The 20,377-nt window shown below is 31.7% G+C and overlaps 1 long non-coding RNA gene across 1 annotated transcript; it reads left to right on the forward strand.

Moving 5' to 3' along the window:
• The first annotated feature begins 15,496 nt into the window (after positions 1-15,496).
• On the forward strand, positions 15,497-20,348 carry LOC111399531. Its single transcript, XR_002703719.1, has 3 exons — positions 15,497-15,700; positions 17,587-17,787; positions 20,178-20,348. It is a non-coding gene; the product is annotated as an uncharacterized LOC111399531 (long non-coding RNA).
• The last annotated feature ends 29 nt before the right edge of the window (positions 20,349-20,377 follow it).

Below are 20,377 nucleotides of genomic sequence, written 5' to 3' on the forward strand. Positions count from 1 at the left end.
ACGAGCTCGTGGGCTCGTTTGGCTCGTGGGATTGAGCCACCACCCACGAGCCAAATTTTGATGAGCTGAGCGGCTCGCTCAGCTCGTGGGATTGAGCCGCCACCCACGAGTCGGGTTTTGATGAGCCGAGCCAACGAGCCGCTCGGCCCATTTGACATCCCTACCTATGGTTGACTTCACATTTTGATTATAACAAACAAATTGCTTATATCACTAAAAATCGCATTTGAGTGATTATAAAAATTGTGGCAAGCTTGATCAACTGAAGATGAAATGGTTACCATTGGAATACTCGCAAAAAATAAGCAATGCAAGATGAGATAAAAGCCGAGCATAAACGACAAATCATTCAAGACAAACACCCTATCAAGTCCGACAATAAAGCCATTAGACTTAGATATCTTGAATTCAAGTGTAAAGGTAAAACGATTTAAAAATTGGCAATATCATTTAAAGTTCAAGATGAATTTTTATGTATAAGGGAAAATGACATTTCAAATATTTTCACCTGCAAAATTATTTTTCAAAGGTATGAACTTTATTGCATATTTGGAAAGTATCAAAAACATTGAAAAATAAGTTTTAAAATTATTCTTCAATAGGTCATATTTTTCCTAACAATAAAAGACATTTTTTCAAAAATTTTGGCGTACCGAATGTGTCCGGTATATCCGGTGTACATTCGATAGGACTGGTTTATCCAACAGCCTAAATAGTGACCGTTCTGATTTCTGACAAAAAATGGCCAGTTGACCGTCCAATAGCAGTTGTTTGGTAAGACAAAAATTTGACCATTCTACTGCTATAAATACCAGATAATATGTATTCAATAAAAAAAAAACTTCTAATAGCATTAAAGTGGGATAGTATTAATCTTATCTATTTAAATTTCACTCATTGTCTATCTCTATCAACTAGGGATGGCAATTTCAATCGTCAAAATCGAAAACCGCGGTTAACCGAACCGAATGGGGCGAAAAAAATCAAACCGATGGTGCAATGGGGCGGATATGATTTTTATTTTAATGAATCGGTTCGTGGCGGTACGGGTATGGTATTTACGCCATCAAACCGAAACCGAACCGATTACTCGCTCAAAAAAAAAAAAACAATTGAATTGATTATTGGGTTTTACACTACTTTTTTTTCTAGCCCAAAACAAAATCCCCCCCCCCCTCTCCCCCCATTACATTACATGACTCAGCCGGCTAACCCACTTACCATTAGCCCATAATAATAGCATTAGTATGACGGTATATAAATGCAAACTCTACTCTCCACAAACCACAAACTCAGGCACGGATCCTTTTATTGTTATTTTTTTTATATTGTGTAAAAAATTCTACTTCTTCATCATACACTAGAGCTTGTACAACGTTTAACGAGAAGAAAGCTGATGAATATGTACTTTTTTTTATTTAAATCTTAGTTAAGACCATTTTGGAATAGGTAGTATCATTGTATTCTCTACTTACATTTCTTATTTACTATATACAAATCAACTTTGAGTGTTGATCTATGCTAGTAAGACTTGTGGAGAAGAATGAATCAAGTAACTTCGATGCACAACAATTAAGAATGAAGGAAAAATTTAGTATTATTATATTTATAATATTGTTTATTAAATTTGTATTTTACAATTGCAAATTGAGATAATGTTCGCATTTTCGTTTGGAATATTGTTTAATAATGTTTGCATTTTCGTTTGGAATATTGTGTTTTTGTTTTCATTTACTTTTTTAATAAAATGTTTTATATCAATTTGACGGATGAACCTATAAAAAATAATTTATTTTCGTGGTTATTAATCGAATCGAACCGAGATACAAACCGAACCGAACCGATAAATGTGGTTATGATGCGGTTATGGTATGGTCAAAAAATTGGTGGTGCGATTATGGTTTTGACCGAACAGACCCATAATTGAACCGTTGCCAACCTTACTATCAATCTATTTATAGGCATGTTTGAGCCACTTTTTTTCAAAAAAATACATTCTTAAACAGTGATTTGACATCATTTCAACCACATATTTTTTAATAAAATAATATTACACACAAATTCAAAAAATTTCTTTATTTTTTAACCAGATATTTTCCATCAATACACTATTCAAAAATGTATTCTAAAGAAAATAATGTGGCTCAAAGCCTCAAACAATGGCTATATTAGAAAAACTTTTGATTAATTTAACTTTTAAAAAATTATTTCACTCATCAAAGTTTTTCTCACCTAACTCTAGAGCTTCATTCATTGCCATTTCATAAAGAGTTAGCCTACTTCTCTTATCAGACTCAACTTTGAATACAACATCTACTCTAAGAGAAAATTCAATCTGTAAACTTGAAGGTCGTGTTGAGGTCCTGTAAAACTCAACATTTCAAAATGATCAGTGCTCCTTGTTTGTAAATCACCGAAAACTTTGTAAGGGTTGTATTGCACATAAGTCAATCACATTTAATGGAAAAAGGCCTTGCTCGTAACGAAAAGCTTGGTAACGGAGGATGTAGATCGTTGGATGGGATCAAACCTCCTATTAAATCGTTTGTATTCTCTATCCTTTTACTTATTATTTTTATATTACGTTCTTTACATTCGTCTACTTAGCTTCATATTTGTACAAATTTGCTTAATTATTACATTCGCTAGCATAATTATTGTAAACTTAAAATTAATGTGAAAAAAGTTTTAAAAACCAATTCACCCCTCTTAGTCAATCTTAGGCTTTCAAGAATTTTATTTTATTTTATGTTTTACAATTTAAAACCCTATTTTAACATATATATAAGATATTATTGGCAACTAGCTATGCCATAAAGTCTAGTATCGTCCAACTTCATGTGCGAGGATGCTCGTGATAAGTAAATTTCACCATCCAAATTTAGTCCCTATTTGGTCTAGCATATTTGCTTTACTAATCATGCATTTTATTAGATTAACAACTTTTTAACCACATATTTTATGGACATGTGATTAAAAATGAAGTTTGACCGACTTATAATATCAAAACACCGGACCAATCAATGGCTTGATAGAATTCAAGTCATGGCTTCTATATATTTATGCAAGACAGTGGTTGGAAATTCCTGAAATTGAGTTCCTATTTGATATACTTTATTTTTCAAAACATTTTTTTTTTCTGTATACTCATTTTCAATCATATATTCATACAATAAAATATTTTGCACGTAAATTCAAATCTTTTTCATATTTTTTAACTAGACATTCTCCAAAAATTTACTACTTAAAGCTTTATTTCTGCAATTAATGACCATCAAATAGGGCTTGATTCTCTCCCACCGTTATGGTTCTTATGCATTACTATTTTTTATGTGTACATGTTTATATATTATAGCACCCAAAACTTGATGAGAGCATTTGAACCAAATTTGAAAATTACATTCCTCCAAACTGTTGGCTAATAGACGACTCAACTGGATTTGAGATCATGGTGAGCTTGCATTTGGGAAAAGAGGATTTTGGTTACGTTGATGGTGAATGCAATGAAGACAATGGTATACAAGAAAGTCGAGAATAAAAGGTTGCATTGCCTTTTCTTTTTTCTCAAATAATCGTATTTGAATATGAATCTAATCTAATTATGGGAAATTAGGGAAGGGAAGAGATTGCGATGACCGTTGTAGGTGGTGAAGACTTGGGTGAAGGAGAATATGACACTTTTTCTTGTCTTGGTTACATTTACGTTGTAATTTTTACTTCTTTTTTGTTGCACCAAATTATATTAAAAGTCATATCCTTTGTTTATTATCGCACCAATAACTTTTTTTTTCAAAAATAAAAATAAAAATAAAGAATCTTATCATTAATTCCACATTAGTTATTAGAACGTTTCGTCTATGATAACGATTTCCATTCAAAAAATTCCTTTCAAGGATAGAATGACGGTTATATTGATACCATTTTTTTCACTGCGTTAAATATATTTGGACTTTGGGCGGGTTAGTTTAGGTATTTCAATATCTCAAAACTACCATCACATTCGTGTATATTGTCAATAAAACAATTCAGGATTTACGGGATTTAGGTTTGGACATTAGGCGGATCGATTATGGTATTTCATTATTCAAAATTCTCCATTATTTCAAGACCCTGTTTGTTATGGATTAACAAGTTTTAATTCGAGTCAAAGTCAATAATAAATTTTAATCACATATCTTATGGGTTCCGCAACTTCATATGCACATGTTCTAGTTTTTCCTTAATTAGTTGGCCTAGACTTCAACTACTAATTAAGCAGAATGGGGCAAGGCTAATAGTTGGGCAGCATTTCCTTGACAAGGAGCAAACAGAAGGGAAAAGATGAGCGAAACCATTTGACGAAGTTGGCAAGGACGAATCGAAAAGAAAGCTCCAATAAATCCTTCCTTTCTCATCCACTCTAAGGGGCCAACCACTTCTGTTTAATACAAAACCACGCTTTTTTTCCCTCAAAAACAAAGCCGTCAGGTACTCCACCACACATTTCATCAATTTTTAACAAATCTATTAAAAATCTGATTTTAATCTCTATCAAATAGTTACAATTGGATCGCGTAATTACTATAATTCGAACCATCGGTGCTTGTTAGGTTTTATCCATAATATTTTAGTACTAATATAACCCCCCTAAAGAAATCAAAATGAAAACTCAAATAGAATTATTGAAAATCCACTATTTTGTCATTGATTAGCTTGGAATTTATGATTGGAGAGTAACTTTGCTGGATGGTGCTACATGTACATACACATTTGTACTAAAAGTTTTACAGACTCTCACAATAGAATGGTAGGGACCACATGATCGAATTTTTTAATGCAAGGGGTATCCACATGCATATGAGAGTATATAAACCATTTTGTCAACCAAATTTTATACAAATAGTTTTATCCAACTTTGCTTATATGATTGTCATGATGTGTTCTAGATCCCATAAATTTCGGCGCACAACATTGAATAGATGCCTCACTTGACTCATAAGGACAGTGTGATTAGACATATTAATCGTGAGGGTAATTAGGTGTCCCTAGTGTCAACAACTCCTAGAATCATCTCTTGTATTTGGTGATGGACAGCTCGTCTCTATATTTTATTTCCATGTTTATTATAAGGAATTTATCTGGAGGCTTTGTTATAATTTCTATTGATTTGTATTTTGTTTTCATCTTATTGTGCATTTTAGTTCATTGTTGTTAATTAAATGTCAAAAGTAGTAAACGATTAGGGCTAAGAAATTGATAGTCTATTTAAATGTCCTGATACACTTACTACTTACTAGTTCGTATCTTTAATATCTTTATATAAAAATAAATAATTTTTTACATGTGCATTGAGATGCGAATGTCGTGATGATAATTTAAAAGTTAAAATAAATAAATGTATATCACAATTTCATCACAATAAAAATTGTTTGAAATTCAACATCATGAAAACTGATATTAATGCGTTGTTTGACCCCCATTTTTTGAAAAATAGATTTTAGAATAATGAATTTTTTTTTTTAGAATGTGTGGTTTAAAAGTAGGAACAGAATTTATGTTTATGCTTAAAATTATTTTATTAAAAAAATATATGATTGAAAATGAGTTTAGAAAAGAATGAATTTCAAAATACAAGACTCGGTCAATGAAACCAATTTCAATAAGTGGAAATTACATTTACACATGATTTTTAACTTTCTAATTCAAAAATCAAGTTAAAATTTTTTTTATTGAAAAATCAAGTGATAATTCAACTTTTAAATATTATTAATAATATTATAAAATTAAATTAATCTTCACATCCATCCCACTCTAGTAACTCTTCTTCATTTCATTCTCAAACCCTAAATCATTCTTCTCTCTCTCTCTCTCTCTCTCTCTCTCTCTCTCTCTCTCACACACACACACACACACACACACACACACACACACAGAGAAGACCGCCAACGGCGTTGCTATGTGCATGACGCTATCAACACCAATGGTTTTGAGAGTAGTTTTTTGGTGGTTTTAGGGTTGTGTTCTTCCTCATCTAATTTGCTATTTAGCTGAAGTATTGAGATGATTTTTGTAGGTGGTTGGTGGTGTTGGTGATAACAGTGATGGTGAGGTGGTGATGCAGGTGTTGCCAGTGCATGTGGTATTGGTATAGTGACAGTGGTGTAGGTGGTGGTGGTGCACTGGTGTTAGCGATGGTTGTGGCGGTGAGGTGGCGCATCATTTTCGATTGGTGCTGGTGATGAATTGAGGTGAGGTTGGGTTGGGTTGGGTTGGGTTGGGTGGGTGAGTGACATGAAGAGTGTTTGCGAATAATTATTTGGGTGATTGTGAACAATAAATTGATTAATTTGTAACTACTAATATAATAATATATGTGATCAACAATTGTGACTAATAATAAGTAATGTTACATAAAAAAATGTGAAATTGCGATTAAATTTATAATCGTGACTCATAATTTATTAAGTAGTGACCAATTGATTTGATAATTTATGATTGTAAAATAAGTCGTGATTTCTAAAATTTGTGACAAAAAATAATGCGCGATCTAATAATTACTGATTAATAAATAAATTTTGACATATAAAATTTTTAATTTGTGATCAAGAAATAATGCGTGACCTATTTATTTGATAATTTGTGATCGATCAATAAGTTGTGGCATATAAAATTTGTAATCTGTGATTGCATCATTATGTGATTGTAACTAGTATATAATTGTTATCATAACTTATATACTATTGTGATCTTAATATATTTAATTAATAATATATATTTAATTATCTATTTAATTAATAAAATTTAAATTTGACCTAATTTTTAAAATAAATTTCTTAATTTTGAAATTGTATCTTTCAAACGCTTTAGAGTATCTCCAAGAGACTATATAGATATAAGTTGATATTAGTGATGGCAACGGGGCGGGTTCCCTCACCCCGCCTCTCCGACCCCATACCCCGCCCCGCCTTTGACGGGACGGGGCAGGGCGGCGCAATTTTCTTGCCTCGTTTAATTTTTTTTTTTATATATATTCCGAGTCCAATAAAATACGAATAACATTCAAGTTGAACTTTTAATAAATAATACCCTTACTTTATGTAAATTTAAGTTTTTGTTTTGGGATAAAATTATTTATAGTGTAAAATGATTTTTAGAGAATGTGTGGATAAAAAGTATGAAAAAATTATAGGTCTACATGTAAATTATGTTATTAAAAAATTGTGATAGAAAATAAATTTAAATATAAATGATTTTGAAATATGTTGCATAGATGAACTCTAAATATGTTATAATATTTATAATTAAGTATGTAAACAAATACTTAACAAACAATTAGCTAATTAGTAACAAAGTTATGATAAATTAAGGGTTGGATGAACAAATAATTATAAATTTTCTATCTTCATATTTCCAAGTATTAAAAAAAAAAAAATTCACGGGGCGACCATCTATGCCCCGCCCCGCCCCGTGCCCCACGACGGGGCGAGTTTTTTTGCCCCATTCGGGGTGGGGCGACGCCGGGGCGGAGCGGGGTAAATTACCATCACTAGTTGATATCTACTTTAAAGAGTCAATCATTAAAATTATGATACAAAAGACTCTTTAAATTGATATTTTAATTTAGACAGTACGTTTTAGCGTTTTAAATTTGGAAAGTGAAACTCATTTTCTATAATTAAATGCATTCAAATGATTTTTTTTATGAAGAAAAATAATATAATAATTTTGAGAGAGGTTAGTGAAAATAAAAGATGGAAAAACAATAATTTTTTTTTGGATTAGTAAAATTAAATATAAAGAGCCTGTTGGAGTATTTAAAAATTTTTACTCTTTAAGTGCTTATCTGGGATGCATTTTGGCCATATTTTAATACATTTTTTGACCGTTTGAAAGGATAGTGGGAATTAATTGTATAGTAATTATTGACTACACACGAAGCAAATTATTGAAAATGCCATTGTGTAAAGAAGAATGAATTTTATGTGAAGGGGTACATTAATTTTACTTAATTTATTAAAAAAATAATGATTGCAAAATGTGCCACAAACAGGCACTAGATTTATAAACATCCTTTAAATTATAAAATATGCTATTTAAAAATAGACAGCCTTTCTACTCCTTTCTTCTTTATAGACGATTAATGTCTCTAGTGGATTATAGGAGTTAATTATCCCAATGGTCACTGAACTTATATCTGTCTTTTATTACTCATTGGAGTTTAAGATATTAAGCTTTGGCTGCTAAACTTATTTAAATGTTGGACGTTACTCGCTCGCATAACATCCGGTACAAACCTTTAACGATATTTGCAATATGGCTCACGGAATGCACATATTTTGCTAGTCATACCATTAATAAATTGTCATGTCTTTGATTACTCACTAAACTTTGGAAAATTTCTTCAACCGCTCATTGAACTTTGAAAACATCGTTGATTGCTCACTGAAATTTGAAGTGGTCAAATTTTGGTTACTAAACTTATAAAAATGGTGTCCCCCTATTGTTCTTTAAAAATGTGCATCGCAAATGCATGGGTCACATAAAAATAATAAAATGCTCAAACGAGTTCAAATTGTCAATCTCACAAGAAATAATTACTTAATTACATGGTAGTTAAATTAAATTTTAACATATTTTCATAGAACTTTAAGTTATTTTCATCATTTGAAAAATTCAAATTTATTGAGCGTGTCATTGCTAAAATTAAATATAATTAAATTTTGGATTTTGCAACGAAACACACGATAAATTTAATTAAAATACACAACCCATTTTATTAAATTTATTGTGTTTTTTGCTATAAAATCCATTTAATTAAATTTATTGTATGTTTCTTTACAAAAATAAAAATTTTTAATTAAATTTAATGTCTTTTTCGTTATAAAATTCATTTAATTAAATTTATTATGTATTTCATTGCAAAATTTAAATTTTATTTTATTTTAATTTAAACAATGAAGTATACAATAAATTTGAATTTTTCAAATGATGAAGATAGCTTAAAATTCTCCAAAAATATGTTAAATTAAGTTTAATAATTGAATAATCATTTTTCATAGGTTCGGCAATCAAAACCCTATTTGTCCACTTTATTATTTTTAGGCGACTCGTGCATGTGATACACATTTTTTAATGAACAATAGGGAGACTTTGTATAAGTTTAGTAGTCAAAATTTGACGATCTCAAAATTCAATGAGCAATAAAAGACATTTTTCAAAATTTAGTGAACAATCGAAAATATTTTAAAATTTAGTGAGCAAAGACAGACACTTTAAATTTTTAATGTATCTATCTATTTTTAAAGAGCACATTTTATAGTTTAAAGAGCATCTATAAATTTAGAGAGTTAAAATTTTAAAGTACTCCAACATACTCTATATATTTAATACTTAATTTTAAGAATAATTGTGATCACATAAACATTTCATTTAATAGGAGACTTAGTCCAAACCTTTCATTTGGGTCACTGTGTGTACCAAACCTTTAAAAAATTTGCAATTGGAGTCCAAAATAATGATTTTCATCAATTTGACCAAAAAACCATCAGTTGACTCCCCAAAAATAAAAAAAAAATATATTTTCCTAAAATAAGGCAGGGACATTTTGGACAAACCACATTTTTCCAATTAAATAAAAAATTTAAAAACAAAAAAAATAAAATCATAACCTACTCTCTTCTTCTTTCTCAAAACCAAAACCAAAACGACTCCATCCAACCGCCATCGCCACCACCGACAGCCACCCAACTACAACATCACCACCACCCGAATCCAAGTTCCAATCCAATCACGTCTGATTCCTCTAGCCATTTTGAAACCATAGAGCTGGCTGCAGCAGGAGTACAGCAGAATCACGTTGTTGACTGTGCCTGATCCACTCAAAACCCAAATTCCTCTCTGCCTCCTCCTTGCATAAAGGAACACCGCCTAAAAAAATCCCACCTATAGCTGACTCCCAATATGTGAGCTCTAAGCATATTCGTGCTCTTTTATGTTATGATAACCGATGATTTTGCCCTGTTTTTGGAGCTCGGTGGACGGCCTCTTAACCTACATGCCACCACATTGCCTGAACTTGTATTGGAGGTGATTAGGTCAAATCCTTGATGCATATTGTCTTTGTTTTCACCAAAAAATGAACCTTCTGCTTCCAATTGCAAGCAATCCGTGATCATTCGACAGAATGCAAGGACCAAGGAGAGACGATGACAGTGATGGTGGAACCAGATCGAACAATAGAACAAGAGTCAATAATTGTTGTTTTCAACTTTGAAAAATCCATTCCAAAACTCTGATTTATGTTGATATCTTTATAGGACTTCATCTGTTGATTTTTGGTGGATTAGTCATGTGTTGTTTTGTAGTGGAAAAGATTTGGGACTGTGACGGTTATGATGTTAATGTGATCTATTTTTCTGCTACAGTAACGGCTTGGGGTGGCTATCGGCGGTGGCAATTAGGTGGACTGGTTTTGGAGCTGAGGGTGGAGAAGAAGGATATGGGGATGGGTTTTGATTTTATTTTTTGTTTTATTTTTTAATTTTTGATTTAATAGAAAAAATGTGTTTTATCCAAAATACTCCTGCCTTATTTTGGGAAAATAATGAAGTTTTTACTTTTGGGAGTCAATTGATGGTTTTGATGGTCCAATTGACGGTTTTGGTGGCCAAACTATCGTGGACTTGAGCTACAAAATTTTTAAAGGTTTGATACTCATGGTGGCTCAAATGAAAGGTTTGGACAAAATTTGCTACTAAATAAAAAGTTTGGTACCGTGGCGGCAATTTTATCTTATTTTTACTATTCTCAAAAAATAGCTATGATTGTTCACTATATTTTATTTTAAATAACTTTTCACTAGACTAGTGGGGCGCATATGCAAGGCACGTGCCATAATGTAGTTGGCTATGTAAATAGCGTGGAGTGATGTTAGTCATTCTCGAGATGAAAGATAAGTGTTTAGCTTCATAGTTTAATTAAGGCAGATTAGAACACATTCTAAGATAACATTTATACTCTGAGAAGAAATGTTGGCTAGTAACATTGTCACAAAAAAAGGCTTTTGTTATCCAAAATCTTTAGATGCAAACAAAGAATGGGATCAAAGTGTCCTACGGAAATAGAGTTGACGTTCATATTTTATACTTTCCAGGTTCAATATATATACTTACACATTGGAGTGTCTGCCGAAAACACAATAATTTGTGTCAAGAAAATTATTGTAGAAACAAACCATTCATAAAAAATTGCAAAGGCCTTGGGCATTTGCAGGAAAATAAATGATACATGAACAAATTCAATGACTCTTTGATAAAAATGTGTGTTACATTGGCAAGGCAGAAATGGAACACTACAATCAAACAAAAACTTGTATAGATTAAGTTTACATTCTGGCATAACCATACTGGAGTGCTTTCTTACAGGATTCTATTTATGCAATAATCTGACCACTTTTCTTGGAACCAATCAACACAAAAACTGCTATATTATAAGAAAAGAGTGTGTCATTCATAAGCAACACACATGATACAAGAATTTCTTATCAGCAATGTCAAAAAGAGAGCCATTATCAAGGAATCAATTTAAAGAAAAAAAATTGGGTTAATGCTTCCCAAAGGAATCTTAAGTAAAAGACTAAGACAAACTACATAATAACATTCTCGGGAGCAAGCAAAGGGTGATTTATACATTTCAAAAGCATTGATACACCATCAAAATGAAGTTACGAGCTAAAGCATCATGAAACTTGTTTGTACATTCTTACAAAGCTTAATCTTCATGGAAAAGTTTTCATGCAAAAGTAGTGCTATAAAATACACCGAAGTTACAAGTCAAAAGCATCATAAAGTTTTTGTAACCAGTGCAACAAAATAAAACTAAGTTTTTCAGAACTGGCTGCGGTAGAATCATCTAGATGATTGCAAAATAAGCAGATCAAACTTTTACGTAGTAGTATTGATGTTGCCTTCAAATATACACGACGATGTTTAATCGAGTTTTCCCTTCATTGTAACTTGATCATTTTCTGAGTTGGAGGTAGCAATTTTTGGCTCAGCTTTACGTTGGAAAGTACTGGCTCACTTGAAGTTTAGAACAGTGATCGCTTTGCTGATGTTGGTGAAACTTTGTGATTATCATAATTGATGTTTGCCTATGCAAGACATAAACCTATGTCTTTCTCACTTGGTTGTTCTATTCTATCAGCAATGGTAGAGAATGCATCGAAGACAAATATAATTTCATACTTGTATGCAGTAGAGTTTGGCTCCAATTGTGTGATCTTGACATAAAAGATATGTTCTTCTTCAGGATCCATTTGAATGAATTAATCAATGTTTGGATCACTTCCCTGTTGAAAGTGAGGATAGAAAAATTACTATTATCATGCATTGATAGATAAAGTTAACATAGTTAGGTAATGATATATGCACTTAATGATTTAGAGTGCTTCATTAAAGTCTCAGCATCATACTTCAATAGTGTTTCAGCAGGGTCGCCAATCGCATTTGCAATTAAGATTCCACTTGCATATTATAACTGTACATTAGCATTTGCCCTATGATAATGGAGATTGAGTTCATTATCATTAAGAAGAAAGATTGATATGGAAGAACGTGTTTGAAGTTTAACAAGGCATTTCTTTGTCGTTCGTACTGGAAAGGAATCTAGTGAGCATTAACTCGGGACAACCTTTGCGGAAAGATATTTACAGTAAATACATGACAAAGTCTCACCAAAATCTGCACAGTTGACTTTATTACAATTGCCACAAGACATGTACCATTAGAAGCTAATGAGAAAGAGTTACCTCTATGAAATTTTAGTAACAACAAATTAAGCCCCCATTTTGTGGAAAAATTAATGGGTGGAATAGTTTTTTTGAAAAATGAGTGGTTGAAAAAGATGAAAAGGTTTTCGATTTATGTGTAATATTATTTTATGAAAGATTGTGTAGTTGAAAATAGGAAAAAGAAAAATGAAATGTAATAGAATGAAAATTAATATGAGCCAAAAAGGGACTGAGCAAATAAAGATTAAGAAAACTAGAAAGAGATAGTTAGTAATCAATAGTAGTCTCCTGATAAAAAGAGAACAAAAAGAGAAGTAAATTAAAATGAACATCAAAAAATATAATTTATCAAGACCCAATATATAATAAAGAAGGCTTAAATAAAAAATAAAATAAAAAGAAAGCAATTAAACTACAATAATGGAGAAGACAATAGTAGCCATCTTATTTCAAGATTATGAAATCTACACCGCCTAACTTATAAATCCAGATAATCCCTATATTTTCACTATATTTCTAACAATAAATTGCATCTATAGTTCAGTGTTCGACCCCTTTTGCACTTCTATTTTCAACATTTTATACTTGGTATTTTAAGTCTAAAAAAAATAGTCTTCTTCTCACACCCCTACGCCATCTACAATATGTGCTTTGAGAATCACATAAGAATGAACAAGAAAAGGAAAAAAATTACAACATAAGATGTCGTGTAGATACCAAATGGATTTTCATTCTTGCTTCTTCACTGAAAAAGTTCAAAAGCTGATTTTTATTACATTACATACAAAAAATGGTCAGAACTGTTGCACTGCTAACCCAGATATATATATGCTTCCACACAATGAAAAGGTACAAGCTTCAATAAAACATAATCATGTAAAGGGGAAAAATTAAATCGAAGTGTACCAACAAAATTTACACCAACAAATACGATATACTCTATTGGTGACATTGAATAATAACTTACTAAACGAATAAGGATCAAAAAGCCATCATGTGAACCATATTTAAACATTTTATTATTTTTTATCAATCCATAACGAGGAATATATGGGGAAAAAAAAAATTATATCCATGTATAGAGTAGCTTATAGGATTGTTAACTACATCACAAATATGTGTACAAAAAAAAGAATTAAAGCAATCGAAATATGAACTCAACCACTACATTCACATAAATATAGAAAATTAAAGGAAAAAACTCAAAGAAAGCGTAAGATGAACTCATCTAATATGAATATCAAACTCCGAGGAACAAAAAGGAAGCCTAGAAAAGGCGTTCCATCAAAATAACAGACTTTAGGTAGTTAGAATTCAATTTTGCAAGAGAGGGTAAAAATATTTGGCAATAAACTCATGCTTAACAAGAAAAATCATATTCACAGGCCATTTGAAAGAAGTCAAGAGCACATACACAACACTAAAAACTCTTTAACAGTCCGTAAAGCGTAATTATACATATTTATTGAAAACCACATCTGAAGAAACTAAAAAACAAATACACAACAACCTAACGATCCCGTAAACATTATTGCACGTATTTTGTGGTTGGCTCCTTCAAAGATGAAATCAAGAAAAAAATAAGGAAAACCCCGAAAGCAGCATAAATTAAACAATGCGACTCCAAAATCTGAAAAAATAATAAATTGATACACGGAAATAAAAAAGAGATCAAAACACTAATAACTAAACTTACGGATATATGACCCAGTTCCTCCAAGATCCGTGAAAATCGAAGAACCCAATTCCTCCAAGATCCGTGAAAATCGATTCTTCAAAATGCGTAGAGAAATGACGATGAGAAGATAGTTGGAAGAGTGAAAGAGAGAGATACGAAAAAGGAATAGATCGAAGCACTTATGAGTAAGCTTACGGATATATGATCCAGTTCCTCCAAGATCCGTGAAAATCGATTCTTCAAAATGCTTAGAGAAATGACGATGAGAAGATAGTTGGAAGAAGAGCGAAAGAGAGACGATAGGATATAGCTATGAAGAGATGGGGAGTTGCATGAAAGGAAAAAAAAGGTAAAATAGCTGACACATATACATTGGTTGCAGAAAAACGGAAAGGCTTTGTCAAAAAAAACAAAAAAAAAACCAAAAAAAAAAAAAACAGATGAACAGTACTAAATGAAGTCCCTCTTTTATTGTGTATATATTATTATATTATTTTTCTACATTGAAAATTTAAATACTTTGTATGCATTTTATTATAGAGAGTGAATTTGACTCTCCACTTTTTAAATTAAAATGTTAATTTAAAAAGCCTTTTGGAACATGTTTTAAAGGTTGACTCCTAAAAATAGAGAGTATTTTATGTTTAAAGAGTTATTTGGAGATGCTTATAGTGATTAAAATTCGATAAACTCAAAGTTTAATAAACAATTTAAGACATTTTCAAAGTTTAGTGAATAATCAAAGACAAAGCAATTTGTTAATGACGTGACGAGATGTCGGATGTATATTTTGTTATTCACATCACTATTTTCATTAAAGATTTGTAGAAGATGTTATGTGAGCAATTAACATCCAATATTTGGATAAATTTAATGATGAAAACTCATAAAGTTCCTAATAATTAAAGATACGGATGGAAGTCTACTGACCATTAGAAAATTGAACAATGATACATGTACAAATTTTTTTCGTATGATCATTTACATACTAATCACAATAGGGTGGGAATTCATTTTTAAATACATGCAGGTCCACACATTATGTGACTGGAAGTGAAAGAATTTGCCAACCACATTTTGTACACATATATTTATCCTGGAAAATTAACTCGGATTATAGCCCGTATGCCCAATCTCTCCTCTCCCAGTTCTCCCTCTCACTGAATAATGAAAAGACCATGTTTCACCATTCACTTTTACGGCCGCGCAATTCCGAGGTTCAGTCGTCACGCCGTTCAGTACTGCTATCGACTGTAAGATAAAAAATTTCCAGGATTTTTCTAACTGTATTTTAGTTCAGTATTGATTTCAATTAGACTCTGTACTAATAAGTTGATATAATAATATTTATGGTTAATGAAATTGTGTTTTTAATTTTCTTTTATCCGATTTTCTGTTCGCATCAACTATGGATTATGCCAACATATCGCCTTACTATATCTGCATATGAAATTACATGTATGTCTGGTTATTTTCTATAGACACTGCCCTTCTGGCAAAAATCAATGAAGAAAGTAAGTATAGTTCTCTTTTATGGAGATATTTATATTTTGTTACAAGTCTCAAATAATTAATTGTCCCGCTTTACTTACTATCATTGGAATTGGATGGAAATATCACCTCTACGGGTAGTCGAACAACATATGATATGCAAAATTCCCTTCCTGTTTTGAATAGATAAATGTATGTATAGGGAAATTCAGATTTAATTTTGCAGGTTATAAATTTTTTTGGTGTTTACCATTTACATGAATGAAGTGATGTGGATAAGCCGCAGTGTCCTTACAATGGATATAAGGTGTTTCGAATATTGGTAACTGTAGGTAGAACAAAATGAAACTTTGTATTGCAAAGTTCTTAAACTAAATCAGAAAAAATAAAAATGATAGGTCTTGAGGGCTCCAATTGGGTTGGTCTAGGTGAGCTCAGATATATGGCCAATGTGAAATGGATTGAGACTTGACAATAAAAATTATTCTTGCTCTCTTCATTCTTAAGAAGAAGCTCTGCGTTATTATTTCATTATACTTTTCATTTCATCAAAACTGCAGAAACTTAAAATGAAGTCTTGTTGTTTAGCATATAATCTAGATACAAAAGGCAATGACTAACAATATCATTAGAATAAACTCCAAACAAAATTTAAGGCAGGAAGTAATGGTTATTTCATGAGCCAAACTATTCAAGTTCTATGAAGATATTGGCAATAAATAGACGAGAAGAAAGAACACAACACACGGATTTCTTTGACAACTGCACTCACAGAGTTGCAGGTTTTTCTTGTGCTTGTGACCTTTTGGATTTTATTTGAAGAATCAAGTTTAATGTTCTCACTAATGTGTTCTTGATTACTGGGCTTTGGATGAAGATGCTGCTGATGTATTTCTGCTGCTTATGGTTGATGTCTGTCTTGGTACTTTATGATGGCATGTTGAGTGCTCTGGTTTGGTTGATAACATCTGCTGCATTATAAGATTTTCCAACATTAGAAGCCCCCAACCCGGGCTGTGGAATCCCTGAACTAGTTTAGTGTGTGATTAAACTTTCCCATTCAAGGTCTAATACATGGCAATATCTCTTCTTTTAAAGTACCAGACATATAAACTAACCAATTTTATAGCATATTGGATAGACAAAAACTTCCTTTTCTATTGTTTATGAAAATCCTCTATTAATATCCTACCACACTACATAAGTTGGAGTTATCTGCACAAGATATACCAAGAAGATTTCCACCAATATCATTTTATGGCAAATTATAATTGGCTTAACTTATTTTACACACTTCCGAGGTTCACATTCATGCTAGGCACTTATTTAGATAAATCTATTAGTAGTACTTAATTACAATTGGTTGAGAAATACAAGAAATGAAGAAAATGATGGCATTGTTAACAACTGCATTTCCAGGTTATATGCTCATCTGCTACTCTCTCTCTCTATCACTTGCTTACACATGCATTTATATTTTTATTCATGTGTCTAGTGTATAGTGCATAGTTGATGTGTTGCTGAGAAGAAATTTGGTATTTTTGTTCTAATGCATTTAGATCTTGTTTGGTTATGCTATTAAGCTAGATACAAATTGGTCTTTGGTTTAACCCGGTTTATAAGTATTTGGTCATCATTTCATTTTCAGATTAAGAAACTGGACCCACTACTTTTGTATCCCCCCTGGCGCATTAACCATCTGTGGAGGGGGTTTGGCGTTATAATGTGCTGATGAGAACCGTCAATTGTATAATTTCCTTCCTTTCTTTCTCCCTAAACATCAAAGACACCAAATGCCTCTTTATTTATATTTTGAGGTTTCATCGTAGCCATCAATGTTCAGTTGAAGGTAATCATCCCTCAATCGTCATTAATTTTGTATGGGTTTTTTTATTTTTGTTATCATTGCTCTGTAAAGACGAAATCACACATGCTAAAAAGAAAAAGAAAAATCATATACGAGCAGATCATCAATGTTTTCAATTTCTCATTTACCCTCTTGTTTTGGATTTCCTCCTTTACAGTAAGCTGATCTACAAAACTGATTAGCAATTGAACTTATACACAATAGTTAGGATAAAAATGTAGGTTATATAATTGGGAATAATTTTATACTTGAACAATTTCTTATTCTAAACTAGTTACTAGATAAAATTCCTTCTTTGAAACTTTAGTCAGGTTGTACCAGGCATAGATGTGGCTAATATGAGCATAAAATCATTCTTATTCGACTCATCTGGACAGTGATCAGTGAACTAAACATAGCCACAATGTATCTTATTAATAATTAAATTGTCGCAATTATGAACAAGAGAGAAAAAAGGTAGGCAAGTCTCCTTAGTAAATAGATAAAATGGCAAATAAACTTAAGTCTGCCTGTTTGTATAAACATGATTTAACATTATTTGCAGCACGTAATATAGAATCTGTTAAAAAAGAAAAATATGTCAAAAAGCTTTGCATAGCAATATAAGTACATGGGGTGCACTAATAATCAATACTCAGTAAGTCAATAATCACTAATCCTTAATGTAATTTTGAGAAAATTATTTTGTGGTTTTGATTATGTGCACAGTTATTTTAATATATCTTGATTTGTAACTTTTCAATATTTAAATAAATAAAATGGCCTTTAATAACTCCATATAGATTAGTCCATTCTTAATTCTAGCCCAATATAATTGCCCTGTCCAATCCTTAAATAAAGTTTCTGATCCATTTTTTTTTATTTTTTTAAATGCCACTGTCTAATATACTCTCATAATTTACTCTTTTTCTCCATCGATCATCTACATATGGTTAAACTCATCAGCTGCTGGTTCTTATTCTGAACAAAGCTGCTTTTGAAGTTACACACGTTTATTTTGTGAATATTCCGAAACTGAGTACTATAAAGTATAGCAGGTCTATTAATTGCTTGGTAGAACTAGCGTTTTAATCATATAGGATTTTCCTATCACACAAAATTCTTGTACCTCTCCTTCATTGCTTCCAACCAACTTTAGTCTTATGCATTATATGCTCTTCAAACCTCTTGTCAATAATCATAAACCAAATACCTAAGGCAACTATTTTTTTGGACAACAAAACCTCTTTATTATATTGTTATCCTTATTCCTACTTTGTCTTGGCTTGGCTTTACTTAAAACCTTTAAATTTCAAAGTACGTCTTCAAAATTATAACTTAATATTTAACCCTCTTATTGTATCATCAATTACAACTATGTCATCAGCGAATAACATGGACTACGAAAGTCATCTGATATTTGTAAGCTCATCTATGATAAAAGCTAAAAGATAGGGACTTAACCTTGATGCAAGCCTCGCAGTGATAGAAAATTCTCTACTACTACTGCCTCTACAAATCAAGCTAATGACTGCTTTATCAGAATTGATTTTAATCTTATTGGTATATATAAGGGAAATTCCTTTCTCGCTAGCACTCACTGTAGCACTTCTCTTGAAACCATGACCTGGGAATTTTCAAAGTTAATAAAAACCATATGCAGATCTTGTTTCTTTTCTCCATACTTTCTTCATTAATTTCTTAAGAAGGTAAATGGTTTGAATCGAAGTTCTTGCTGTCACCACCAAACTAATTCTCCAATACTTTTGAATTACACTTCAATTTGTGCTCAACAACCCTCTCTTCTGATTTAATATTATGGTTAAGAGATTAATAACTTTATAATTTGTAGTATCTTGAATATCTTCTTTATTCTTATGTAAAGGCACCCTATTGCTCTTCCTTAGTTGATCCGGCAGCTTTTTATTCTCTAAGATCTCATCTGCAGTTTTCTTGTCCAAACCGCTTGAAACTTTGATACGAATTCCATCCAGTCTAGTTGCTTTTCTCATCTTCATCTTCTCCATACCCTCCCTCAATTCCGAAAACCTGGCTGAGTATTAGATTCAGTGACTTAGCAAACAAGTTTTCACATTGTGAACTGTTTACTTTATAATTCAGCATTCAATTTTAATTTATGAAACTACCCATTAGGATTTGTAATTCTTAATCCTATGATTTGTAGCTCTTAATCCTATGTCTTATAATCTGTACCTTTCCTTTTTCTCTGTAAATTATCAAGCTTAAAGTGTCTAGTCAGGTTTTCCTTATTGGCGACTCTTGATATGAATATGCTGCTTTTTATGCTGAGATATGTGTGAATTCTGCTGTTTTGGTTTTTCTTTGTTGTTTCTAACTGATGATATGTTGTCTCGAATATTGTGGTTTTGTAGGATCCTGGTCCATGGTAAAGTTTTTCAATTCCTCGCATATCTCTACCTCCTCTTGCCCTATTTTCAGATAGAAATCATGGTGAACGGGATCCATGTAGTTTACTGTGTAGGGGAAGAAAATAGAAAAGAAGAGTCTGATAGCAACATCAACCAAGGGGTGGACGAAAAAAAGGAAGAAGAAAGGATAATGGAAAAATGCA

The sequence above is a fragment of the Olea europaea genome, chromosome 9 (assembly GCF_002742605.1).
Source record: "Olea europaea var. sylvestris chromosome 9, O_europaea_v1, whole genome shotgun sequence".
NCBI classification, from domain to species: Eukaryota; Viridiplantae; Streptophyta; class Magnoliopsida; order Lamiales; family Oleaceae; genus Olea; species Olea europaea.